The sequence below is a fragment of the Periplaneta americana genome, chromosome 11, assembly GCF_040183065.1.
Source record: "Periplaneta americana isolate PAMFEO1 chromosome 11, P.americana_PAMFEO1_priV1, whole genome shotgun sequence".
Classification (NCBI taxonomy): Eukaryota; Metazoa; Arthropoda; class Insecta; order Blattodea; family Blattidae; genus Periplaneta; species Periplaneta americana.
The window spans coordinates 145,060,333-145,080,817 of NC_091127.1; the positions used below are offsets into that span (position 1 = coordinate 145,060,333).

A 20,485-nucleotide genomic window follows, 5' to 3' on the forward strand; every position below is an offset into this window, starting at 1 on the left:
AACTGGAATCTTGTCATCACCGTCATTACATTGCACTGCTTTCTTGCATGCTTCTAACATACTATCCTCTGAGACAGTACCAGCCGATTCTTGAATATGTTCAATTACCTTATGAAATTTTGAATGTGGCTTAGGCAAATTCATCATGGCACACAATAATCTACCAGCAGCGTAACCTTTTCCAATACAGCGTAGCCCATATATGAATCTTGTATTCACTTCATATCCACTAGGGGTAACTTTTGATGTTTGAAACGTGCCTTCCTTTCCGCACACTGCACACACTATTACTAATGATGTAGCAAGTCCTTTTCGTTTCTTCATGTCTTCTTGAATTGACAGAGAGTCACATTCACAATATTTACACTTTGTTTGTTGAGATAATGCTTCTGATAGCAATTCCACATCCACTAGTACATAACCAGATTTTAACATATTATCTTCACAAATATTAGACTGTTGCATTTCACACATCTCATCAAATAGTTCTTTGGAAGATGAAAGTTTCTTCTTAGATGAACTAGGAGGTGTAACACACTTACTGTTACTGGTAGTTGCTACATTTTCTCCACATGGTGTTCGGTCAAACCTAATCTCTTCTGCACTAAATACGTTATTAACGTTTCCGTCACTAATTAAATCACTAATAACTTCCTTCTTTCTTGTATGAATGTTTCCAGTAAACATTCTCTTTCCAAACTTCTTATTTCTTCCCATTTTACCTTCACAAATACAAAATAACAAATGTTTACTTTTACCTCGCTTCCCGTTTCCTTGGAAATCAAACCACAGATGACCATGTTCCTTTGTTAACCGCACAATAGTAGACTGGAACAGCTTACCTGCGGCAATCTTTCAGGGTGGTCCTCTTAAAATCAATACATTTACAGGGACACGCTATTGAGATTTCTAATCACCACAATTTTGGTTGTAAGTTTTTTAAATTTTAAAATCGAATAGATGTTGATGAGTTACATGTGCACATTATTTTCAAAATTTTATGTTGAAAAATGTACTCGGAAAAAAATAAAATAAACAAAAAGTGTTTATAATTTTAGTAAACAAATATCTAGGTCTCATATAAAGATAATTTGTTTCTTAAACTTTCAAAATGATGCTAAGACTATCTACAATGAAATGGTGCATGGGTTTGTTCCTAATCAATATAGTTCATCAGTAAAAAAAAAAATTAACTTTTAATATTGACCAAAATTGACGAAAACTCAGTAGCGTGTCGCCTTACGGAAAGGTTGAGAAGATTAGACTGAAAATTTAATTGGAGGTGCAGTGTAATTATTTAAGTTGTGTCATGTAATTAATTGAGTTGATATATAATTAATTAAGTTGATATGTAATTAATTAAGATGTAATTTAGTTCATATGTAAATAAATTAAGGTGATATGTAATTAATTAAGATGATATGTAATTAAGTTGGTATGTGATTAATTAAGGTGATATGTAATTACTTAAATTGGTAATAGATGGGTGAAATAGAAGTACTTATAAGTTATTATAGAATAGTTTTTATTTATAGTCCTAGGTTTATTGCATCTACTATTTATAGATTACGTTTATTTTATTTTATTTCATTTACGTTTATTTTATTTTATTTCACGTAATTGTAATTATTGTATATTATATATCACTACCACCGGGTGTATACCCAATTGTAGTGTTAAATAAATACATACAAGATGAAAAAATGAGGACATCGCTGTGGAAATAAAGAACGTAGCAAGAGAAAAATTCGAAGCTTATTTAACGCGCAATATATGTTTACGAATGAAATAATAATACCGTGCGATACAAAACACGTATTCACATGCAATGGAACGAACTAAAGTCGTAATGTAACTATCACAACGCAAGACTGATTCTATCGATGTCATTTCTCTTCCGACTGTACTCTTCAATATCATTAAAGTTATCTCGTGACCTTTCCTCTCGCCCGCTCTTCCTTATCGCAGTGTTTCATTCGCATTCCTTCCGTCGGTAATCCGTGATTGCGAGACCTATACTACTGTACTCCAACCACGAGAAAGTCTCCAGGGAATGAAACGGAGCGGAGTGATGCTGTGAATGAAAGTTGATGTCATAAGATGTCATAAGGTCACACACGTGGGTACTCGTATCTCTATTGGCTATCTCTCAAAGCACAAACCATAATATTGATATACACATTTTTATACTACCCTAGTTACAAAATTAGATCACTGTTAATCTCCTGGTCTTTCAATCCCTCTATACAGGAAATAACATATGCAGGAGAGCGCATGTTTTTTAAACTGATGTTATAACTCTAATATTATCTATCTACTTCGCTCCAATAGATGACGCAATAGTAAGCACATTCCTTTCACGGTTTATCTCCTGGTTGGAGAACAGTAAAGTACACTGCATACAGATTATATAATGTATAGTACTGGAATGTTACAAAGCGCACACCATGAAATTGTATCTACTGTACTGTTCTCCAACCAGGAGATAAACCGTGAAAGGAATGTACTTACTATTGCGTCATCTATTGGAGCGAAGTAGATAGATAATATTAGAGTTATTACGTCAGTTTAAAAAACATGCGCTCTCCTCCATGTGTTATTTCCTGTATGGAGGGAATAAAAGACCAGGAGATTAACAGTGATCTAATTTTGTAACTAGGGTAGTATAAAAATGTGTTATGGTTTGTGCTTTGAGAGATAGCCAATAGAGACCTTATGATATCTTATGACATCAACATTAATTCACAGCATCACCCCTCTTCGTTTCATTCCCTGGAGACTTTCTCGTGGTTGGAGAACAGTACTAACAAAACTTCTGTGGCTTTGACCTAGAAAATCGAGCGCTAGTGCAGTACTTATCACCTACCAGCTGGGCGTGGGAGTGCCAAGCTACTTGGAACTGGAGTACGATCCTCAAGATTGCGTCAATTACTATGTTGCCACGTCTGATGAAATCATAATTAAGGATGGTGAAAACTATGTTATGTCGACAACTAATCCTGATAGGTGACAGCACTGGAGACACCGGAGAGACGAATCGAATTGCGACTTGGTCGGCCAGATGATATCAGTCGATCTCGCGCAGTCAGAAGTTTTGGCGCATATCAGGCTGATAGTCCTGAACTCCTTACATTTCTCGGCATTATTATTTTTCGATATTGGCAGCAACACCGTCTCCGTAAAATCTTCATGCCATTCACCTTATGATTTATGAGGTAGCTGCACGTTTCTATGCATTTTCTTTGTAAGAAATGCTGCTAGTTTATTTTTTTCATGATCTATAGAAAAAAATAACATTTTCAAAGGTTCAAAAAAATTTTTGAAAGTGAATAAATGATAAATTTCATAAAATAAATGCATAGAAATATTTCCTTATATCTTGTGAATGCAACCAAAAAATAAAACTTAATTACTAAGATCTTCTGCTGAAAAGTTGGGTTTGAAAATATTTCTAAAAAGGAATATAATAAAAAATCAAAAACAAAAAAAAATTGGGAGTTCAAAATTTGGATTTTGTTAGACCTTTATATAGTAAACATGCTCTCAAAATTTGGTTGAAAAAATTATTAGGAAAAAGAGTTGTAATTTTTAGTCAAGTGTTCCCTTAAGAACGGCAGGACGAGACGTTTCTATTCATTTTGTAATGTGACGCAGCAATGCCAGTGGCTTATAATGGAGATAAAGTGAGCCTCATGATACGTAATGCGTAACCATGTTAGGTAGTGTTCATTTCGTACGACGTAACTTCGAACTTGAAGTCCTGTTTACTTTCTGACAGGCTAGTGGCCTACAAAATAATGTGCTCTCTTTTGTACTTCTGTAAGATATACTTATTTATGAGTCTCAGGGGATAAAAATATCGATTTCTAAGAGGAAAGAAAAGGTAAGCCAGCAAATAAAATGGAACTGGATGTCAAGGATAAGTCCATTATTCTTGGACAATTTGAGAATTATTGTACTGTAAATAAAAATTCCAACTGTAAAAAAAAAAAAAAAAAAAAAAAAAAAAAAAAAAAAAAAAAACTTTTGAAATTTTACTGCGTCACCTATGTAGATCTGAAGATGACGAGTTCTTGGCCAAAAACGTTTGCTCATATTTGATTGATCATTAATATACCGTATGATTTTTATTACATTATTTCAAAGAAAAAATAAGTTTTAGGACGAAAAATTGTCAAACCAATATTTATTGTATTAGATCATAACTTATTTGGAAATATGACAATTTATTAATAGTGCATTATGCAACGAGCCTATAATGGTAGTCAAGTTTCATACGACTTTTATGCACGACCATATTTCTACTTGAAATTATTCATAAGTATTCATGTTATTCTTATCTGACTGGGGAGCGGAACTGACCTTGTGCAATATCTCGTAAATTGTGAGATGTGCGCAGACGCGAAAGTATTGATTTTTTCCGAGAAACAAATGTCGACATTGACCTTGATATAATATAGAGAGTCAAATAAAAATTAATCTTGATATAACTTTGAAATTGATTTAGACATTGAAAAACGAGATGACAAATTGAATTTATTTGAATATTATTTACAATTAACGCTAATTATTATAGTAACAGAACGTAACCTTCTGCGACAGTATTGGATTTCCAGCCTCCGCGACGTTTCACTAGTTGTCTTTCGATTGCATATCCGAGAATAATCGATACTTGCGCTTTCATATTGCTACAATGGTGTTTTCTGATTGGTGGAACACGTGAACTTTAATGAATAGGTGTACTTTAATAAGGTCCATTAAAGGGCTGCTACCAGGTGTATAATTACTACATTTCGGCATGGTCGAGCATAAAAAAACCTAACAACGGTAAAAGTGTGACAATTAAAATTTTGAAGTGTGTGGAAAGATTCTGTTGAGAATTCCATACAGTTCTTTTGGATCCAGGCAGAATTCGAGAGTCTTGCTATCATAAATAGAGCTACAATGGTTCTGCTACTTTTTTAAACATCAAATTTGTGTGAATCAGCACTTCTCTACATGAAAATAGTGACACAGTCATATAAATAAATAAACAAACAGATTATTACATCGCGAAGATAATTTATCTGTAGGTCTGTTATCCGAAACACCACTTACGAAAAGTTGTGTAGAGAGCACAAGTAAGGTGTTGTGATCCGAAAAAGTTTGGGAACATCCGCTATAGACAAAGCTTTAATTTTTTAACATGTTCATCCTCCTAACGTAGCTGCAAGAAACACACACATTATAAGATTTACTTAAAATTTTCAATAATTGATTTAGCAGAGAGTATTATGTCAACTCGACAGATTGTGGTGATCTGCAGAAACTACAAAAGAATTAATACAATTCTTGCGTTCAAGATTGTTGCAAAACTGCCTTACTAAACATTCTGTTTACTATCTACGGTGCAGATACTTTATGTTTAACACGAGTTCGAGGAAACAAATTATCAATTGCATATGAATTGACTTCCAGCAGTTACCTGGATAGGAGGTGAGAATAAGAACGTTTTAAGTAATTTTTACGAATGTGAGAAACATCGGGCAGAGAATTATGGCGCTGCAAACTTGCAAGTTGTAACTGCTTCAATATCCGATGTAGAGACTTCACTCCAATCTAATCTTAGAGTCTTACGAATACGATGTGATTAATTACGAGTTTCAACCATCCAGGTCTTTTCTCTTCCCGATACAATGTAGATGGCAATTCCAGGAAGAGCATTAGTCTGTGCTGGTACAGTTTAGACCACACCCAGTTCTGAAGGAATTATGGTGTGCAAAGACGAATGAATGCCAATCCTTTTACTGTGAACAAGGAAGAGACTGGAAAAGAACGAGTTTCGTAATTGGAATGTGTGACGTTTGGTATTCAGCGAAGGCTGTCATAAAATTACTGTGGAATTTCCCAGTTTCCAAAGATACAGTATTTAGTGTGTAATATAGCGAATAAATAAATACAGCAAGTAGAAGGAATGTATGTATGTATGTATGTATGTATGTGTGTGTGTGTATGTATATGTGAAAGCCCTGAGATCACTGCGTAGTCTGTACCACAGCCTGACGCAAAGGCGGTCCAGGTTCGAATACCGGTAAGGTATTATTCGATCTTCACCCCATACTCATATTCATAGCATTTCCGCGATCACTGGTTGCTGAAGTACGGTAAGATCTGCCCTAGGGACATAGGAGATGTCTGCATATTAATAATGATACTTACTTACTCACTTACTTACTTACTTACTTATTGGCTTTTAAGGAACCCGGAGGTTCATTGCCGCCCTCACATAAGCCCGCCATTGGTCCCTATCCTGAGCAAGATTAATCCAGTCTCTATCATCATATCCCACCTCCCTCAAATCCATTTTAATATTATCTTCCCATCTACGTCTCGGCCTGCCCAAAAATATTTTTCCTTCCGGCCTCCGAACTAACACTCTATATGAATTTCTGGATTCGCCCATACGTGCTACATGCCCTGCCCATCTCAAACGTCTGGATTTAATGTTCCTAATTATGTCAGGCGAAGAATACAAGGCGTGCAGTTCTGTGTTGTGTAACTTTCTCCATCCTCCTGTAACTTCATCCCTCTTAGCCCCAAATATTTTCCTAAGCACCTGTTTCTCAAACACCCTTAACCTATGTTCCTCTCTCAAAGTGAGAGTCCAAGTTTCACAACCACAAAGAACAACCGGTAATATAACAGTTTTATAAATTCTAACTTTCAGATTTTTTGACAACAGACTGGATGATAAAAGCTTTTCAACCGAATAATAACACGCATTTCCCATATTTATTCTGCGTTTAATTTCCTCCCGAGTATCATTTATATTTGTTACTGTTGCTCCCAGTTATTTGAATTTGTCCACCTCTTCAAAGGATAAATTTCCAATTTTTATATTTCCATTTCGTACAATATTCTCGTCACGAGACATAATCATATACTTTGTCTTTTCGGGATTTACTTCCAAACCTATTTCTTTACTTGCTTCAAGTAAAATTTCAGTATTTTCCCTAATCGTTTGTGGATTTTCTCCTAACATATTCACGTCATCGGCATAGACAAGCAGCTGATGTAACCCGTTCAATTCCAAACCCTCTCTATTATCCTGGACTTTCTTATGGCATACTCTAGTGCAAAGGTAAAAAGTAAAGGTGATAGTGCATCTCCTTGCTTTAGCCCACAGTGAATTGGAAACGCATCATCATTATTATCCTCATTTTCATTGAGCGTTAATAGTTCTTTAGTTTTCTTTTAGGCTATTCTTCTCTTTGATGAATAGCATTTCTTTTCTGCTTTCAAGTCTGTTTTTCCTACATTTTATTTACTATTCATTAATCTATGTTAAATAGTCCTTCTTGCAGATTCCGTACGAATGGAGGAATAAGCTTCTTCCTCCATTGGTACGGAATCTGCTTCTTATTTTTCTTACCGTTACAGGATATCTTCCCACAAGGTCTCACAGTTAACTTTAACACCATTCCACGGGACTTGGCTTCTATACAGCATTGGTGTTTAAGACGGTATAAAATGAGAAAATAAAAAAAAACGACGAAAAAGAACACCCAATCTTAATGTTATCTATTGATAATTGAATTCGTTTCTAGTTGTTTGGCTGTAATATTACTGAATAATCCACTCCTAATGTCGTCAAAGGCGCGTATTTCTGTATACTCTTTCCTGTTATCAATATGGATTAAGCTAGCTCATTTATGAGTTTTTTTATACATTTCCGAGGGAATTCCGTGTTAAGGTCACATTACGTTAAAATGAATGACTCTAATGAGACTACACCGTCGTATGAAATTTGTTGTCTCATGCAATCTATACTAATAATAAATCTGTAGCCGAAATTTTTCTGGTAATTTTCGATTTTCCAAAAATAATTGGTCCTAACATATATAATGAACTACCCTGAATCCGAAAATCGCTTTTTTATAATTTTTGTTTGTATGTCTGTCTGTCTGTATGTATGTTTGTTACCTTTTCACGCGATAATGGCTGAGCGGATTTCGATGAAAATTGGAATATACATTAAGTTCGTTGTAACTTAGACTTTAGGCTATATAGCATTCAAAATACATTATTTAAAATGGGGGTTATAAGGGGGCCTGAATTAAATAAATCGAAATATCTCGCTTATTATTGATTTTTATGAAAAATATTACATAATAAAAATTTCTTTAAAAATCATTTCCGATAAGTTTTATTCTTTGAAAAATTTTGATAGGACTGATATTTAATGAGATAAATGAGTTTTAAAATTAAAATAACTGCCATCTAAGGCCGTGTAATGAATTAAAAACAAATGACTTCGTCTATAAGGGGCCTTGGACAGCAACAATCGAAAGCTATGAAAGATAGCCTACAGAGAATGTTTCTGTGTTTGTATGAAGTAATATCGGAAGCTAAATTAACCGATTTGTATAATTAATTATTATTTCACCATTGGAAAGTGTAGTTTCTCTAGATGGACATAATGCTATAATGTTATTAGCCTACTAACTTCTGATATAATATAATATAATATAATATAATATAATATAATATAATATAATATAATATAATATAATATAATATAATATGTAATATTATATAATATGTAATATTATATAATATAATTTAAGTTATTTGAAGAGTTCAGAACCATAGTGGGCCAAGCGCCATTTACTGAATACGTAGAAAACAAGGGTTAAAATTAAGTCAATACCCTAATTCAATGGAAACCTATAACAAGTAAAATAAAATATACACATTAAATCTAAATGATGTCAATCTCCATTAAACTATGGTTGCATGTAATAAAAATTAAGAATCATGTTAAAGGAATTGTCATTGCATCAAATGAGTGTCTCTGGACCAAAATGATCGCATTTTAATTATTTGGATGCAATTTAAATTAAGTAACATATTAAACGATTTATCCTTCTATCAAACACTAATGTTCCCTGGATCAAATGTCCTATTTTAATTATGTAATTACTTTATATTTATTTCTAACGGGTGCAGCGGAGCGCACGGATACGGCTAGTTATATAATAAATATAATGAAATGTACAACAAATGACTCCAACCGACAAACTGTGTTGACTGCTAGGAGACATAGGCTAATTTGAAATAATTGTTTAGGTAGTAAACCACATACAAGAAAAGATAGGAGCAGGCTCGGCTCCTTAAGGTTGTAGCAAGTTTGCGCTACACCTAAAAAAAATTTAAGGATATTTTGGTTTAAAATACTAGTTAAATTATTGTGGTCTAAGTACAAGATTGGTATGATCAATTGTAGTAATTTTCTCATCCAACTATAATCGTTTGTAGGAGCCTCATCGTTGACTTGTCAAAGTAAACGACCGTACTTCTTATGGAGACTGACTTGATCTTGGGTATCTCTTCGGGGCGAGGGGATGAGAGGGGTGTTGTCCAGTGTGAATTTTGAGTTGCTGATAAACGAATAGGAAGGTAAAGGAGCTTTGAAAATGGAAACAGATGGCAGTAGCTGATGAGTAACAATGAATGAATCAGTAACGGAAAATGCCCGCCCTGCTCCTGCAGTTAGGCGCGAAAACAAGTTTTTCTTTTGGGTTAGAGGGTGACCCTGTATTTTATTGGTGTTTTTGCTTTCCGTTTCATTGCAGTTACTTGAGTCGAGTTGGTTGAGAGCACGTGGTGGCCCATAAGAAGCTGTTTCAATAAATGGTGTTGTTTGTGTTATTCTACTATATTAAATAGACGCTAGTTAAGATGAATACAATTAAATCTTTAATAGAACATCCATTTTCATCGCGCAGCTTAGAAGAGAAGTTTGAGATTAAGCGTCTTGGTAGATCGACTCCGAACCTTGAAATTTCCCAGTGCGTGAAAACAAAAACCAGGTCATTTAACAGAAAATTCCATTCTGACGCGTGCGAGAATTTTCACTGGTTATGTAGCTGTGAAATAAGAAGATTTTTGTCCTCTTTCCTTGTGTTTTGTTCGAAGGAGAGTTGAAAAACACCTTTCAGCCTCTGACGTCGTCATAGGGATTGTTAGTAAAATTTCTAGTAATTTTGTACATTCGCCGAAAGTTGAACATGAATTGCCGTCTCTGAAAAATTCCATTAGAGACACTCAGCCAGAAATGTTTCTGAACTCGTCAGTGCCATAAATAACTGAAAGTTCAGTGCGAATATTCCTTTCATTTATGAACGGATACGCTCTAATGACACTACGAAGAGATTCTTCTGGGAAAACATTGTGGAAATAAATAGGTGAGTTTTTTGCAAATTTTTACAACTGTAGCATGATAAACCTAATGTTTTGTAGTAAGAAAGTAAACGAACAAAATTTTGAAGCACCAGCCGCCACTGAGTAGGAGCAAGAAAGCGATGAAAGAAATAAAGGAAATATGTTTGGATGAAACTGAAGACGAAACCTGGGACGATTTAACAATATGATAATAACAAGGGCGGCTAAGAAGGTGCAAAAGAGATTATTCTAGCACTTCGTCAATGACACATGCTGTCATATAGCAAACAGGATCTATACTGTTTTCGCTCTAAGAAAAATCCTAATGTAAACGTAAGCACGTTGCTGTCATACCCGTGATTGGCTCCTAGTCGAAACACTCACATGACGCAGGAAAATATAGTTCGTATTTGGAAACCATAATCTTGTATTGTTTGGAAATAAAAAATTGAATTCTAATTGTTAAATACAATGAAACATTTAACTTCACTCATATGTAAAACGCTATGTAAAAGAAAAGCTACTTTTATATTTTGTTATGTACTATGAACGCGGATGAATACCAACAGTAATACCGAGGTAGTCTGTTCTTGTAACAAGCTGGCGACACTTGAGCTCGTACTTGTTCACGTAAGCACGTGGTACTGAAGCATGGCTTCTGCATCCTCGGTGTGTGTGGTTATTAAACATAAGAGTGGAAACCCTCTGAAAAGCGGAGAAAAACTAAATAGTCTTAAATGTATATAATAAGTTAAGTGAGTTTTAATTTAAAGTAAATGTTTCCTAAGCAAACGAATGCATACTAGTGAAGTTAGGTCTAGTTGACGAGTAACGGGAAATGTTTAACATGAAACAAAATGTACAACAGTATGTGGAAGCATATACTGAGATTCTATGGCGCCAAACAGCGGCCAATGAAGCCTCACTTCAGTCACGTGCTATTGTTTACATTAGGATTTCTCTTACAGCGAAAAGATTATAGTGACTTTCACAAAGAAGTATAAGATGAATTAAATGAAGGGAACTACGATGGTGAAGAAGACAATGATGATGATACATAAGGATAATGAGACGATGAAGATAATGGAGGTGATTTTTGCTAATGTTATGAAATTGTGAACATGTAAGGGCGTTGTCTAGTTTTAGGACTAATAAAAACGCTTGAAACTAATAAAATTACAAGTCGACTCCAGATTATGCAACAAATGCCTTCCAACGTTGGACGCATGGAGGATTGACGCGTAGTACGGAGAAAGAGCAGGTGGCGCGGCCAAGTGCGGAGTCTCCAACGTTGGCGTGGGAGGAAATTCGGCCTGGTGTCGGTATTTTTATCCTGCACCAAAGTGACCTTCCCCATCGCATTCTGGGCTCGTCTTAGACTGTCCAGCCAATGTAAATGTAGACCTACTATACCAACATTGCTAATCATGCCTTAATGTGTTGAGATTTACGATAATTTTGCTGGTTAATACGTACAAAGATGATATACGATGTCTATCCAGTAAATGTTAAATATACAACAATTTTGGCACATACAGTAGAACCTCTATTATCCGTGGTAATGAAGGGGATGGGCAGAACGGTTAATCGAAAAAAAAAATCGAATAATCCGTACCATAAAAAATTTTCGTCAATTTAGTGAATAATACTTACACTTTTGTAATTTCCTCTATGGCATTTATATTTAACACGAGAGGTAGTGGATCACAAGTTCACTAATTTAAGTTTCATTGTCAATGACGGGTTTTAAGGTGCAAGGGAACTCCTTGTAATGGCTGCCAGTGGAAAGATATGAATAGTGAAGATCCCGTGTTGTACATTCTAAATTCGTATCCTGTTGTGAGATGAGCCACAGTTTCTCTTTCCTCAAACCACTCAATTATTTACATTTTTTTTTCCCGATACTTAGCACAACAAAATTTCTTTTGAAACCGTAGAAGACATTTTATACAGAAGTTATACAGTATGACAATTCGAACAATAGACCATACTGTGTAAGGGTAAAGACTTGTAATAATACTCTGTAGAAAGAATAACGTGCTAATATAATGTATAGTATTTTATATATTTCTGCAGAGAAAAGCGAGAGAAAGACAGACGGATAATCCACCAATCGGTTAATAGGATGACGGATAATCGGGGTTCCACTGTATTTTTTATTGTAATTTATTATTTTTATTTACCTCTTTTCTTTCTTCTTTCAGTTTATTTGTTGTAGGCTCTTTAGACACTTTTCATTCATTCAAAGTGTTCTGCCCAAGGGTAGGTCTTTCACTGCAAACCAGCTTAATCCAATCTTTACTATTTTCTGCTTCCTCTTTGTCTCCTCATATGATCCATGTATCTTAATGTCGTCCATCTTCTGCCCCGAACTCTTCTCTCGTTCACCATTCCTTTCAGTGCAATCTTCTTCCTTAGGCAGTTTCTTCTTAACCAGTGATTCAACCAATTCCTTTTTCTCTCCCTGATCAGTTTCATCATCATTCTTTCTTCGTCCACTCTTTCCAACACAGCTTCGTTTCTTATTCTGCCTGTCCATTTTACACGCTCCATCCTTCTCCATATTATCTACATTTCAAATGATTTTATTCACTTCTCTTCACTTCGTCGTAATATTCATGTTTCTGGCCCCATACAAAGCGCTTCACTAGACACTCTGTACATCCCTAAAATGAAGTATTTTTCATGCTGTCAAGTGATTAAAATTTCAGTGTGTCAACTCAACAAGAATCAGCATCTTTCCCTTATTCCCAATGCGAATGTTGTAAGAAACACAGTGGCGTCTCTTAAGGAGAGCGGCCTATCAATTCATATTAAAATTATGTTAAAACATGGACTAACAATTTTCATTACATATATGCCACAATACTTATGTTATGGAAAAACACAAATTTTTGTCAGTGAATCTTTAAAAAATGCTTCCGTCAATGGAATATTTAAGACTTTCGATATAGTCTAGGAATAATACGTAATATAAACTCAAACATCTCTGATTCAGGTTCTAGCTGATATATTCAACAATTGTTTGTATACATTTCAAGTCTGATTAGTGTAATATGTAACTAGTCAGCGATGTATGTAATGGGGGGAAAGGAACTGTCCACTCTACCCCATTTTCTCCTGGCCTAGTTGCCTTATGAGTGATGCCTTGTGGTGTCACTTGTGGGGTCCAGACCTGTCTTCGGACAGTTGACTAAACAACAATCACATAAACTCAAAAACTATAGCAGACATTCGGAAGAAATTTTAAAATTTTCCTGCTGGCACTTTTTATCAAATCTGATAGCATATTCTTTGACCCACCATATCGATGGTGTTTTGTAAAAAGGGCGTTACCAACAATTTTTCAGTTTTACATTAATAAATGGTTATAAATCATTCCTTCGTTGACTCATTTTATGTGTGAAAACTTGAGTCTATAAAATTACTGTAGATATTGAGATAAAGAAAGTAAGCTACATATTTTATACAATGAATTTTTAAAGAGATTTTTAGGTCTTCTGGTTTTGTTAATAGCGCCCTTTTACAAAACACTGGCGATATCTGAAATCAAGAGGTTCTACTGGTGAAACCAAAGACAAAACAACTACAATCATATGATAAAACAGCTTGAATTACCTTACTCTACTCCAGGAGAGATAACACCCACCATCTCGTACGACGCCTCTCTTTCGTTTTCTTCCCCCAAAAAAGATGCTCAAGACAACACAACTATGATCGCTGCTACATCGACAACAGTGTCGTCCTCCATGGTCAAAGCAACTGGCTGACTGCTACCCACGGGAATCAACATTGTTTCCGTCATTGGACACAAAGTCTAGAAAGGAGTAATTCGCAAACGTGTTCAAACTATCCAATTATGTCCCATGTTGGCTCCAACACTGAAATTTATTAGGGTCAAGTTTCATTATCCTACTGCTACTTCCAATGGACTCCTAACGAATATTCACATGTTTATCACTGGGATTGTGGCGCTGGAAATAAATTTAGAACACTTTTATCTCAGCCATGACACATTTCAATCGTTATTGTACAATATAAATGCAATTATCACTACAATGACACAATAATTCTTGCAGATAACACAGAAACAACTTCGAAAACGTAATCAACAGAGTCGCAGTTTCACTTCACTTCCACTAGTTGGATTCAGAATTCCAGCAGACGATATGGTACAGGCGTAGCAGGGATGCCAATATCGGCAAACGAAATGAAATTGTGAGGAATGTTACAAGTGTGCTAAACGTTAGGAATGTTACAATAGGTGTGTACCACGTTAGGTTAGGTTAGGTTAGGTTAGGTTAGATTAGGTTAGGTTAGGTTAGGTTTGGTTAGGTTAGGTTAGGTGTGTAAAATAATATGAATGGTTGGTGACACTGCAATCATTCTCCCACTCCACCTCAAATAACATCACAACGACGAAATATGGCCGCCTTCTCCCTTCAAGTACGACGATTTTCCTATGTAAGTAAGGAACCTATTTAGGGCGGGTTGGATGGGACCACAGCTCTCCCAGTGATCACATCGAGTTTCTACTACTCCACACTACAAAACTAAGGTATTTTCAGTGTTTGTTTTTAATTTCCTATACTGGCAGTACATTAATAAAACTTCACCTTTATTCGTCCCGTGGTGTAGAGCTGGATATCCAGTGGATACAGACTGTTATATTCCGCCACAATTTCAGTGCTATGCTAAAAATTAAACGTCGTCACAAAGTATGACGTGTGTAACAAATAAGAACAATAACGCTGACACTTGTTCGTGTCACGTAACGTTATAGATCACTTACACCGAGGCTATTTTTAAATTATAGCGTATTATCGATGACACACACTATCACACGGCAGACTGGAACTTCGCGACTGCTGTGGATAAGAGGCTGGCCGGCACTTGACACGATACCCACACGAGGGCAACTGAGTGAGCATCGAGATGAGAAGTCTTCCATTTTACTTGGTTGGGAATAGTAGCAACCCAACCCTAGTGACGTCTCATTTAAAGGGCAGAATGTCTTTACATTTCACGTTGATATATTCTTTTGTGCGAGATCGTGCGTATTTGCTTGTTTTCCGCACAGAACCAATACGCGGTAAGTGTGAAATACCACATTCAGTATTCCCAACGTAACACACATAACAATTTCCCTCTTCTTACCGCTTAAGCGCGACATTCATTTTACTGCTTTATGCTTTTAACATTATTTTTAGAGACGTTTAACATAGTAATAATTATAAATTGGAAACTTACCACTGCAATTTCACCTAAATTGCAATGTTAATTATTGTTTTTAAATATTTGCAAAAATTAAGTAAAGTTTACTACTCCACGAAACTTATTGCATTCCTGGTACAAGTAACATTAAGGAAGCCGTGAAAAAATCAACAAGATTCCAGATGCCGATGTTATTACTGCAATATGTTATATAAATAATATTGTTAAAATACTAAAATGAAAAATAAATCATTACATAACCTTACCGTTTGTTTTAAGTTCGCATTTATAGACTGGGGGGAAAAAAAAGACAGACGTATATCACGGCCTGCTGGAGTATAGTAAACACAGAAAACATTTTATAGCAACAATGTTGAAGAAAGATATTTTGGTTTTCCGAAGTTGGGCGTCATTAAACAGAAACCAACATGGAGATTTCATTGCAACTAATTAGAAATTCGTCTTTCAGGTATGTAATAAACGATCTTCGCACAAAATAATGTACGATACACGAGCGGTATGTTTGTTTTCATGTTCTCGGAAATTAAAAAAGCTCAACTACGTTTCGCTTTTTCAATCTTTTCCTCCACCATGAAAACGTCAACATACCGCTCTTGTAACGTATATTACTATTCTGGCAGTCTTTAACAACAAAATTTATAAACAGAGACTGTTTTAATTTCTTTACAACGAACCATTTTAATTGGTTATTTTACGACGATATATTAATAGGGTTATCATCCGTCCGGAAAAAGGAGGACATGTCCTGTTTTTTAATCATTTTATCCTGTCTGGCAAGCATTTTAAAAGAATTTGAAATGTCCGGCATTTCGCATTTCAACTAGAATTAATATGAATATTATGCATAGAACATCTAAACAAATGGTGAAAACCTATGAAAGAATTTAACTGCTTTCAATAGTTGAAGATGGAGCACATAAAAACATAAAATATGTTGACCTATTCACAGACATTGAATTCTTACATCTAAAACGTCACTATTCATGATTCTAAACTATTTTATCAATTTTATTCTGCAATGTCCAAAAATATGCCAATCAAGTTAATTTGGACAAAGATTTAACTTTAGATAAACAATGATGCAAATTCTTCAATTCCAATAGTTCTGCGAGCGCTGAAACTTTCTCAGAACTCTTAATAAAAATATGTCAGTTCTATTTCTATATCCCAAGTCACAATGGAAGTACTGAGAGAGTATTTTCCTTAATATCTGCTTAATGGACAAAAGAACGAAATCGCATGCAAACGGAGACAGTCAGAGGTATCATCATCGTAAAATATAATTTCAATGACATCTCCTGTGAACAATTCCATAGTTATTTGTTACAAGATATAAGTTTATCTCTTCAGGCTCTTGTGCACAAAGTGGGCTCCACCGATAAGTAGGGTACAGATGTAATACTGATCCAGCAACTAGTCAGAAAACTAAGGTGAGCCATTGTTTTTATCTTTAATTTTGTTCATACAAATTTTTAAAAAGTCCTCCTTTTTTCGGCAATGTCCTCTTATTTTAGATTCCATGTCCTACTATAGAATTTCTTCTCATGGTAACCCTATTTATCAACAGCTATGTTTATCTAGCTTCTGAATAGATGAAGGTGATAATGCCAGCGAAATGAGTGCAGGGTCCAGCGCCGAAAGTTACCTAGCATTTGCTCTTAACCTTTCAGTACTCGCGTACTTTTTCGTAACGTATTCTCTCGCGTGGAGGACAGCTGTCACCCATGTTATATTCTTGCTTTAGAGAATGAATTTGAACATTCTTTTCAATATAAATGGTTACAGAGCTATGTTTATTTCGAATAAATTTTATTCAGCTTCCTCCAAGTGAAGGCTGCCTAGAAGACAAAGCTTACCATAAAATTGTTGTTATAATGGAAAAAAAGAAAACAATGGAGAAGAAAAAGAATAAGAAATAGCACAATTAGAAATAATTGGAAAAGACTAAATAAAACATCATTAATTCCAGAAGAAACATAAAATTTCCTACTATCTATTAGCTATTGGGTGATCACAGTCGTCTATTTGCAAGACCCAACTTAAGTGAGCAGATCGCCATAGCAAAGAGATCAATCTATATAACTGTAGAGATGGTTTCTTAGGATATTTATAGATCCCTTCACTGCAGACACAGATACTTCAGTGACAAGAGTTTGTCCTAGACCAAACTGCTTACAAAAATGCGCGAATCTTTTTGTGATGGTTCCTCTAGCCCCAATCAGTAATCCAATAACTTCGATCGACGTTAGATGATATTTTTCCTTATAATATGGTATAGTGGGTCATATATGTCGCATTTTTCCTGATGTACCTCAGCAGGTTGATTTTCGTACATTTCCATTCTTACAGTTGGATCAATTATGAATCACTAGTAGCACTTTAATAAGTTGTGTCAAAAAGACTAAAACCACCCACTGGAAACCCATGACATTTTTCGGTAATGTGTCATACAAATTAGGTAACCTTTTTAGAAAAGAACAAATTAACGTAGCATTCCGTAACAACAACAAACTTAATAATATAATTCCCAATAACATTCAAAATTACAATAAATTTGCCAATAGCGGTATCTATCTATTACAATGTAAAAACTGTCCCAGTAAATACGTTGGCCAAACAAAAAGGAATCTTCGCACGCGTTACAAAGAGCACGTCTCTGACTTCAAATTCAATAGGAATAAATCAAAGTTTGCCACGCATCTCATTTCCCTTAATCACGAACTTACTGGCATAGAAGAAGCCCTTCAGGTCTTAAAGACTATTAACAATTATAATTATATGAATGCTGAGGAGGAACTATATATTACCACCTTTTTTAATAATAATGATAGCCCGCTCCTTAACGAACAATACCCAAATTCAAATAACCCGCTGTTTAAAATCACACGCAATTAACGGTCATTCATCCACTAGTCTTGCAACGTATACAGTTTTCGTCATACGCTACCACTTAATGTAAAGATCAGTCGTGTCGCCGTCCTCATGGATTTCAAGACGTTATTCCATTTTTTGTAAGTATTGTTTTAGAAGATTTAAATAATACTTAAATGCTTCTAAATATTCTTTCATTCTATCCTTACAATTTACAGGATTTTTCCTGCTCTCCATAACGGCCACACGACCGACCTGTTCGTAGCATCTTCAAATCTATCTTGAAAACTGTATCTGCAATGACAGAAGAGTTTTGCTGTTTCCTTGGTTCACACACGCCTCTTTCAACACAGTGATTCTGCACACATCGTGGAGGCTTTTTGCTATATTCTATTCTCTGTTTTTAAGTGATATTACAGTTGTAACTTTGGTTTTTAACGTCATATACCAAGTGTTCACTTTTTATAACATGTTCCATTCAACCTACACGACCTGAAGATGCCAATCAAAATTGGCGAAAACGTTTGTTTTTAAAATCTGTGTAAATGTTATTATAACATGTTTTATTGTGTTATGTTAAGTATTGACTGAACAGAACTCATTTTTCAATTATGAATCCGCCTGTTGATCTTGTCGGGATAGCGATGATGTCAATGCGCCTTGTAGATCCATTTGTGGACAAACCATAGACCTCCTCTTCTACTTGGTAGTTTTTTCCTCGTAGGGCCGATGCTAGAAGGGATCGAATCTTGTGGTGACGACTATTCCTCAGTAGTTCTCCATGAGGACAGGCTCCCAGAATGTGAGCAAGTGTTTCTTTCTCACTCCGACAATGTCGGCAGTGGGTTCCATTCTGAGACCTACCTGGCAGAGCACGTACTGGACATATATTGGCAGTCATCTTAATAGCGTCCTTCCATTCGCTGCTGGTCAATCCATTCAGTTTAGATAGCCATTTATTACCAGGCGTGTATACACAGTTTATTTATGAATAAATATAAAAATAGTTTTGAAACAGAATTACACAGGAGAGCAAAATCCTAGCAATTCCTGCCCACAGAACATCCCACTATTCATCCTCTTTTACTGTCTCAGTCCCCCGTGAATGGAATTCTCTACCTCAGAAGATAAGGGGCTGCCAGACAATAACCACTTTCAAGAAAAGGCTAAACGATTTCTTACGGGCGTAGTCAAATTGAAGTTATAATTGTGATCGAGTTTAATAATTTAATTTAATTTAGGTATGACTATCATTATTATTATTATTATTATTATTATTATTATTATTATTATTACATAATTATTTTATTGGTGTTGTGAAGATGAAAAGAATTGTGATTGTATTATATTAATTATGTATTATATTGTCTTGTATTGTAGTATTGTATTGCTTTGAATTGTATTGTATTAATTATGTTATATTCATAGCATTGTAGTAATTTTTCAGTCATACTGGTTGAGTGGAAGAGAAGGCCGAATGGCCTTAACTCTGCCAGTTAAAATAAACCATTATTATTATTATTATTATATTATTATTATTATTATTAATTCACTTATAATTAATAATAACTATTTATGTGTAAATTTTAATACTTTCTACATTTACCTACAAAATTAACGCTGGATACGCGTTTATAATTTTTGCTTTGTTAAAAAGGTAAAAGTAATGAGAAATTTCGGATTATATTTGTGACAACATTTTTTTTTTTACTCTTATTCTGAGTTATTTTAGACGCAGTGAATGCACAGTTAACGTCTTATCTTCATGGTGCTTAGTTCAACTGGCGTATCTGGACACGCAAAAATTTTTCGCTGAAATTTATGAACAGTTGCGAGACAATATATTTCAACGACTTAACGACTGTAACACAATATTTCTAGACTATTTCATAGTGTGTACAGTACTAGGATATACTTGATTCATAACAAAGCGCCTTGCGAACCATCACAATTTATATATCAACAATAAAGAAAAATATAACATGGGTAGAATGTTAAGCACCTTTGATAGAAATTGTATTGCTTTATTTTGTATTGTTTATATTGTGTATACCACTGCCACCTACTTTTCATTTTATTATTTGATAACGCTAGATATACCCCAAACAATAAACTTGTTTAAACCTAAGAATTTTATTCTTTGTCCGCTTATTTTAAATTAGACATGACCAATGAG

General features: G+C 34.9%; 1 protein-coding gene across 8 annotated transcripts in view; it reads right to left on the bottom strand.

Moving 5' to 3' along the window:
* Nucleotides 1–20,485, bottom strand: part of LOC138709419 (lactosylceramide 4-alpha-galactosyltransferase-like) — a 227,267-nt gene that overhangs the window by 72,435 nt on the left and 134,347 nt on the right. Inside the window, exon 1 of one of the 8 annotated variants that reach the window (XM_069840165.1) lies at nucleotides 13,822–13,840. The exons of the other annotated variants lie outside the window; for them this stretch is intronic. The gene's annotated coding sequence lies outside the window, so the exon portion shown is untranslated. Of the gene's footprint in view, nucleotides 1–13,821; nucleotides 13,841–20,485 lie in introns of those variants that run through there. 8 annotated transcript variants of the gene reach the window in all.